Source organism: Rosa chinensis, chromosome 4 (genome assembly GCF_002994745.2).
Source record: "Rosa chinensis cultivar Old Blush chromosome 4, RchiOBHm-V2, whole genome shotgun sequence".
Taxonomy (NCBI): Eukaryota; Viridiplantae; Streptophyta; class Magnoliopsida; order Rosales; family Rosaceae; genus Rosa; species Rosa chinensis.
Window position 1 is genome coordinate 42,722,049 of NC_037091.1, and position 9,248 is coordinate 42,731,296.

A 9,248-nucleotide genomic window follows, 5' to 3' on the forward strand; every position below is an offset into this window, starting at 1 on the left:
TGACATCCCCAGTTTGTGGGCATATCCAGTATTCCATAACAGAAATTTTCAACTCCTTTGAGTTGTTTCTTGGCCATCTTAGCTCTAAGATTGGCTTTGCATTGCTCTTTCAGTAATTGCCGTATTCTATTGGCAATTCCTCCAACTGAAAATCTTTCAATTGGTTTTTCAGCTATGCTTTCTCTCACAGCTGTTCTCCATGGTTCAGGGAGTTTCCTGTGCAACAGATTAACTAGATCAGTATTCTCTAGTTCACCAATTGTACAGTAATATTCCTGAAACTCATTCAGGTATTCTTCGAAATATCTCATGTCACAGATCTTGAGAGCATAGATATTTGATTTTGCCGTTTCTTTGGCTTTTTCACTCAGATTTGAAAGATCTCCACAGAACTGATCGTACAGTGGTACTGCAAAATCATACGGAGACTTAGAATTTTTGATTTCTTCAAGCCAGTCTCTTCCTCTGGCAGTTTCTTTGAAGGATAGGTAATACTTTTTTGCTACTCCGGTGAGAGTAGTTTCATAGTACACCTGCAGATCTGGTGCTTCAAATTTGCCAAGGGTGAGTGCAGAAGCCATCATCAGGCTGTCTACCCATTGGTCAATGGTTTTTCTTTTGTCTAGACTCTTGTCTAGATTTAACCATATGCCATAGTTCGTGATCGGAACTCTAGGCAGATTGTCCTCTGGGACAAATCTTTGAGAATTTCTTTCTCCTTTTTTACCCGTGGGGGCTTTCTGAAATGGGAGTTTTATTTCTTTTTTTCTCTGCTAATGAAAGTTCTGGAGCTTTCTCCTTCTTCCATTTCAATATCTTGATAAGGAAAGACTTTTCTTGTCTTTCTGAATTTGTATTCTTTCATTTCTTCGATTAGTTTTTCTAATCGTTCAGGATTTTCGCAATTCCCAGCTTCTTCATAAAGATCATAGAGCTTCTTAGTTCTGAACATATGGACTGGTCTGTTCAGATCAGCTTCCAATTCTTCTTCAGAAATTGGCTCTTCAATAGTGGGTTTTATTCCACTGACACTAGCTTCTCTAGTGCTGTAGCTTCTTCTTAGAAGATTGTTCTTGTTTATCCTGAGATTCTCAGGACAGACATCACTTCTTCTGTGATTGTCAAAATTAAGGCTAATTTCTCCAGTCTTTCTACTCTCGTAGATCTTTGCTTTTGCTTTTTCCGGCTGTTTTTTTGGACCGGATAATTTCCATTCAAGAGGAAAAGTTACCTCATTCCAAGTAACTTTGTGGATCTGTTGTGAATGGTTCTTCTGATTGGTGAGGAATCCAGTAGTAAGACCTGGGATATTTGTTATCCTTGTCTTAGGGGCTACTGTAGTACTCATCAATTTATAGTATATTCTATATACTATAGCAAGTTCTTGCATATCTTCTTTCATGGATATACCATCTGTCTTGACTCTCAGTCTGAGACAATGAGCTGCATCTTTCAAGCTGGTGGTGAAGTTGGGGAAGCAGTTGAAATATGCTACTTGGTCGCATAAGGATGCTTCGAGTGTTCCCAACAGACTAGCTTGGAAGTCTGTTAACCTGTTGTCCTGTAGGACACATAGGACCGAACAGTTTATGCCTTCACGTGCAAGCAGATTTATGCCTACTTGGACTGCTCCAATATGCATAAATTGATATTTTTTTGCTTGAGCTCTAGCAACTTCTAAAGGAGTGATTAATAGAAGATCAGTCTCTCCTCCTGCTGTAGCTGGAGTTGTAATTTCCAGAAGTTTAAAATAATGGCTATCCATTAAATCAAACTTTCCCCTTTTGTAGATTTGTTTAAAATCCAACTTTGGGATTGAGGAATTTTTTACCTCTTGTTCGATTTCGTTGAATTCGAATTCTTCAGTATTTAGGAGCTGTACTCCCTTCTTTTTCCCAAAGATACTTAGCATCTTCATTTCTCTTTTTTCCGGGTTTTCATACCGGATACTAGTCTGACCAGTAGATGGTTCCAGAAAAATCATGTTTGGAACACGATTTGTGTCTGGTTTTTCTAATGGTTTGAATCCATTAGTTTTCTTTTTTACTGTAGGCCCTTTCTTGTCCTTCAGTATATTTTTCATAGATTCCAGCGTTTTTTGCTGTTCATTGATTTTTCTACTGACGACTGTCAACTTTTCTTCTTCCGTTTTTGGAAGTTCTTTGATATAATCCAGTTTAGTTTCCAATCTTTCCAATTGGTGGATTATAGCAGATAATTTTTCTAGATGAGTTTGACATCTAGATATTTCTAGTAACAACTTCTGATATTTCTCATCAGAAGATTTCAATAGAGAATTTATTTTTTCTAATAACAATTCTGACATTGTCCCCATTAAGGAGGGGTTCTCCTTGAGCTATTTTACAAGCTCTGATACCAGTTGGGTGCGGATCTAACCAATGCTCAAATAATCAAGAGGTTTTTGTTCCTCTTCCAGAACGTCTAAGAGATTTTCTATCTCCTCTTCTATTCTATAGATTCTAGTCTGTAGTCTATAGATAATATCCCAGTAATTGGGAGAATCTCTACTAAGATTATCTCTATAGGTTTTTAATTTTCTCAATTTCTCTCTCTCCTTTTGCAATTCCTTAGTAGTAATTTTGCAGATAGCAATCAACTCAAGTCTATCAACAATCGAAATTATGAATGGTAAAAATAACCGTTTACCTTCGAGTATAGAGGATGGATTTATACCTGCAATATGGTTAAACAAACAAATTCAAAAGCATGGGCCCACTACGCTCCGTCAATTTTCTTTTTTACTGAAAGGAAAGATAACAACTTAAAGAGAAAGTGAAACTTGCTAAAGACAAAATGTCCTTAAGTGTCTAAAAACAAATGTGGTGGAGTTTTTTGTGTTTTAGAGTTTGGTCAAGGAGGTGGGTGTAGTTTCTCCAAGAAAATAAACCCCACATTTTATGCCTGCGTTTGTTTCTTTCACTCCAAATACACCACAATAAATTGCAACATGTAATACGCTAAAGCAGCTTTGTGGTTTTAGAGAATGAAGAAATAAAAGTAGTAGAGAGAAGGTCAGATAGTGAAACCTGCAGGGGAGGCCTAATGTTGAACATATGAAAACACCAAGTCCAAAGCTTGAAGACGGCTTCACACTCCCAGAACAAATGCCTCCAAGTTTCGACCCCTCCGAGTCAAATAGAACAAGGTTGAGAGAATGAATTTTCTGATAATCTATTCATCTCACAGTGGAGGTATATAAAAAGGTTTACAGGAATACAATTGACTTACGTCTCTATTATCTACCACACACAGAAAAGGTAAGTACTAACTATGATATAATTACAATATACTCTATTCCTAATGTTAAGCTATGACTCACGCTAACACTCCCCTCAAGTTGGCGCATACACATCAACCATGCCCAACTTGCTTAGTGAGTCATAAAACACTTTCCTGGAAACTCCTTTAGTAAGTATATCTGCAAGTTGCTCTTCAGTTGGAACAAAAGGAAAGCTAATAATTTTGGCATCTAGCTTCTCCTTTATAAAGTGACGATCAACCTCCACATGCTTAGTACGATCATGTTGTACTGGATTCTGTGATATGTCAATGGCTGCCTTGTTGTCACAATACAACTGCATAGTACTTTTGAGTTTGAAACCCAGATCACGTAACAGATTCCTCAGCCATAACAATTCACACACTCCGTGAGCCATACCTCTATACTCAGCCTCAGCACTAGATCGTGCCACAACTTTCTGTTTCTTACTCTTCCATGTAACCAAATTACCTCCCACAAAGGTAAAGTAACCTGATGTCGACCTTCTGTCGGTAATATTTCCAGCCCAATCTGCATCTGTAAAGCCACAAACCTCAAGGATGTTGTTGTGTTTAGAAAACAATACTCCCCTTCCTGGAGCTGACTTCAGATACTTTAAAATTCTCATAACAGCATCCATGTGACTCTCACTCGGGTTATGCATGAACTGACTCACCACACTCACTGCATATGCAACATCTGTTCTAGTATGAGCCAAATAAATCAAGCGCCCAACTAACCTCTGATAGCGAGCTCGATCAGTAGGTACCTGATCTGGATACTCAGCCAAACAATGATTCTGCTCAATAGGAGTATCAATAGGTCTGCAATCCAACAAACCTGTCTCTGTTAGCAAGTCAAGAACATACTTCCTCTGGCACAAGTAGATCCCTTCTCTCCCCCTGGCTACCTCAATTCCTAAGAAGTACTTAAGTTCACCCAAGTCCTTCATCTCAAATTCAGAGGCTAGCTGTCTTTGTAGTCTATCCATCTCAACAGTATCATTGCCTGTGATTACCATATCATCCACATAAATAATTAGAGCTGTTACCTTCCCTTGTTGATGCTTGAGGAACAAGGTATGATCTGAGTTGCTCTGTTTGTAACCAACCTTCCGCATGAACTGTGAAAATCTCCCAAACCAAGCACGAGGCGACTGTTTGAGACCATACAAAGACTTTCTCAATTTGCATACAAAATCACCAGGAGAAGAAACTACATACCCAGGTGGAAGGCTCATGTAAACTTCCTCAGTTAACTCACCATGAAGAAATGCATTCTTGACATCAAACTGTCGGAGCGGCCAGTTTAAACTAGCAGCAAACGAGAGCAGAACCCGAATAGTGTTCATCTTGGCAACAGGAGCAAAGGTTTCATCGTAGTCTATACCATACGTCTGAGTAAACCCCTTTGCTACAAGGCGTGCTTTGTACCGATTCACTGATCCATCTGCATTATGTTTCACGGTAAACACCCAACGACAACCTACAGCCTTCTTGCCTTGTGGTGGAGGCACAAGTTGCCAAGTATTGTTCTTCTGCAACGCCTCCATCTCTTCCTCCATTGCCTTCCTCCACTTTGGATCCCCCAATGCATCCTGCACTCTGTTAGGTACTGATACAGCAGATATTTGATTCACAAATGATTCATATGACTTAGACAACCTCCTAGTGGACATATAATTGGCTACTGGGTACTTTGATTTGGCAGTAAGAGTAGGTTCATATCTTTTAGCTGATTGACCTCGAGTGGTCCTATTTGGTAACACATATTGCTCAACATTAGACTCACTACTGCTAGTACCAGTGGGTGGACATACCTCAAATGGGTGATCTTCAGTACCAGGAAGTTGTGGGTTAGGGGTAGAAGTGATGGCAGGAGGGGCAGTTGCGTCTTCAACTTCATTTTCAATAGTTTCAGTGATTGAAACTGGTGTCTGGATGTCTGCAACTTCTGCTTCTGGAGGTGACAAGCTGATGGTCTCAACTGGATCCGTCAAAATACCTTCTGCCTGTATGACTTCTTCTCCTTCTTCTGATTCCTCCCCCTCTCCATGATACAGCTCTTCAAAAAATGAATTCTCCCCCTGAAGAGCTGTATCTGAAGAGGAAAAATAACTCATGTCTTCAAAGAAAGTAACATCCATAGTGACATAGTACTTTCTGGTAGGTGGATGATAGCACTTGTACCCTTTCTGATAACCTCCGTAGCCAACAAACACACACTTTAGTGCCCGGGCATCCAACTTAGACCTCTGGTTTTTAGGAACATGGACAAAAGCAACACAACCAAAGACACGAGCTGGAAGATTATGAAATGAAGGTAAGGAGACATGAGATGCAAGAACCTCAAAGGGAATTTTTCCCTGAAGGACACTAGATGGAAGACGATTGATAAGATGGGAGGAAGCATATACAGCATCACCCCAAAGATACTTAGGCATATGAGCACTGAAAAGAAGGGCACGAGCCATATTAAGTAAATGACGGTTTTTCCGTTCGGACACTCCATTTTGTTCTGGTGTTTGTGGACATGTAGTTTGGTGAACAATCCCATGGGTTTTAAAAAACTCTTGGAAAACATGATTAACATATTCTCCCCCATTGTCCAAACGAAGAACTTTAATGGTGCTATGATATTGGGTTTGAACAAGGGTGCGAAATGTTTGAAAAGCTGGAAATACTTCATCTTTGGTTTTAAGAAGAGCAACCCATGACAATCTCGTACAATCATCAATAAACAACACAAAATATCTCATACCCGATACAGTAGGCTCTCTAGAAGGTCCCCAAACATCAGAATGAATCAATTCAAAAGGAATAACACTCTTATTAGAAATACTAGGAGAATAAGTAGCACGATGACTTTTGGCCAAAACACATGTTTCACAATGTAAGACAGACTCATCCACACCAATAAACAAAGTAGGCATGGTTTTTCGCATGAGACTAAAAGAGGGATGCCCTAAACGGCGATGCCATAACCAAATTTCACTTAGCTTATTAGAACTCGAAGTCAAAGCAGCGCGGGACTGTGCACCTGGTTTCTCCCCTGTGTATGTCTGATCCAGATGGAACAACCTGCCCCTCAGATACCCCCGACCAATTACCTCCCTGGTGAGAAGATCCTGAAAAATCACATACATAGGATAAAAAGTTACGGAGCATTGAGACTCAGTATTCAACTGAGGAACTGATATCAGATGATGAGACAAGTCAGGCACATATAAGACATTATGAAGTTCTAAAGTAGGAGTAATACGAACTGACCCGGACCCTAACACAGGAAAAGCCTCACCATTGGCATTGGTTACATAGGACACTGGTGGGGAAGACAATTCAGTAAAATATGATTTATCATAAGTCATATGATCGGAGGCACCAGAATCAATAATCCATGTATCAGAACCAACAAAGTGAGAAACCTTTAAAACCATACCAATCTTACCACGACCAGCTATAGAGGCTGTAGGATGATAACCTTTCGTTTTAGGGTATCCGTTCAGTTTCCAGCCTTGTGGGACAGAAACCTCAACCTTCTGGACCTCATGGATCTTGGAAATCTGACCGTCATTGTCACCACCACCCATTGCAATAATACAATTGCAAAAAACACACAAATCCCAAAGTATGCAGCGGAAATAAAAAGAATAGAAGGCTCCAAAAATAATAACAGATTTTTTTTTTTTTTTGAGACCTATGGGAGTTGACTGGGCTGATGGGTTGACCGAGTTAGGCTGACTCAGTTGACCAAATTGACAGTGGACGGCGCACTGAAGGGACGGCGAAGCAACACGAGATGGAGCGACGCGATCCGAAGGATGAGGACGGCGATCTTCACAGATGAAGCCGACGATCTGGGTGCTTTGCGGTGTCGCCGGGAACTGACGAACCTTGTTCTGAAAAGATGACGGCGATCGGACGGGACCTCGAACCGGTGCGGCGCACGTTGTGTATGCCTAGCCTTGTAGCACGGGTCGGGTCGCCTTGACTGCAGAAGATGTCGACGCCGATCTGGACCAAGAGAGGGACGATTCTGGGCTGGTAACCAAGAACGACGCCGGGCCGGTGATCCAGAGAGGATGGGGCCGATCTGGATTGATGAGCGGAGCGGCGCGCCGATCTGGATTGATGAGAGGAGTGGCGGCGGTCTCGAGCAGAAGACGAAGCCGACTCGGTAAGAGGAGAGACGGCGGTCTTGAAGACGAGGCCGACTGGATTAGAGGAGGAACGGCGGCCTTGGGCTGAAGGCGAAGCCAATCGTCACTGTGAGATGATGCAGTTGACAGAGAAGAAGGATGACGTCTTCCAACAATTGGAGAACGACGTCGTCTAACCCACAGAAGGTTCCAAGTCAACTGTCTTCCTTGTATTGAGAGAAGACTGAAGAAAAAGACAAAGTCCTTTGCGGATCTTTGCTCTGATACCAAGTCAAATAGAACAAGGTTGAGAGAATGAATTTTCTGATAATCTATTCATCTCACAGTGGAGGTATATAAAAAGGTTTACAGGAATACAATTGACTTACGTCTCTATTATCTACCACACACAGAAAAGGTAAGTACTAACTATGATATAATTACAATATACTCTATTCCTAATGTTAAGCTATGACTCACGCTAACACTCCGCTGCAAAGAGAACACGGAGAACAAAGAGACACACCCCGGCATTGAAAAGCCTCATCTGTAAGAATCTTTCAATGGAGAACTTTCCAAGAACAAATACTTTTGCGAGGCTGAATAGCTGGGTGACATATAAGGGTTCCCCAGTCCAAAGAGGGAAGCAGTCTGCAATAGAGAACTATAAGCTTCTTTTGATGTTAACACCCCGGAAGACGATTCTGCCCAAACTACTTGATCACTCCTTGGTTCATCTGGGCGCACTGTTAGGTCCATAATTACCTAGTAATTATTCCCCTAATCTTGCACTCTTGCTTAACCTTTGTGTTTATTTTTATATATTTATTATGTTTTCCTCATCATGCTAGGAAATGATGGAGAAGCTTGGAAATGCACTAAAAACTCAACTTTAGCACATTTTCCTACTCCGGCTAGGAGAAACCGAGCTAGACAAGGAAGGAGAAGCGGCAGACTGACCAAATGAACTCCAAATAAGTTGAAACTTTCCACATCCATTATAGACATCCTAAGTATCATTTCATATGAATAGTGAAAGAGCTAGTTCGGAGTGAAAGGGCTTTAAAATATCGGTCCAATTTTCTGCACTAGAAGATGAAAACTGCAAAACCGGACCTGTATGGAATTCGGCAGCATTTTTGGGAAGACCAAGGCGAATTAAGCTATGTAATTTTACCATGATGATCTACACTCATAGAGGAACATTTGGCATGAAGAAGTCAAAGGCCAATTCCAAACTCTTGGTAGAGATTCAATTGAATGAAGAAAAGAGAAGAAAGTGCGCAAAAGGACAAAAAATGGGCACAACACACCAAGAGAAACAACCACAAAGATACGAGCACAAGAGCACAGATTTAAGGTGGTTCAGCAAAACTTTTGCCTACGTTCACCGGGCAAAAAAACGATCTTCCACTATAGTTATAATGGGTACAACCAGAAAAAATAAGAAAACAAGGACTCTCTCTTCTCTTCCTATCTCTCTCTTCTTTGCCCTCTCTCACTCTCTAACTCCGAGAATGGTATACACTTTGCTCTCTGTCTTTGTGATGCAAAACTAAGAGCAGAACCCCTCCTTATATAGCCATAAGGATATCAGCTTTCTTCACCATCTAGGTAACCTATTCCTATTGGTGGTAGGCAATTATGCCTTCTCCTTTTCTATAATCAATAAGGATTACAGGTAATCCTACATCAATAAGCATTTTCCTTCCTCATTGGAACTTAATTTATCAGTAGGAATCCAAAACCTACTGGATAAACAATTCTCATACTCTAAGATAATTGTCTTAAGAAAGACTCATGGGCTGGAAACCCAACAGTAACAATATC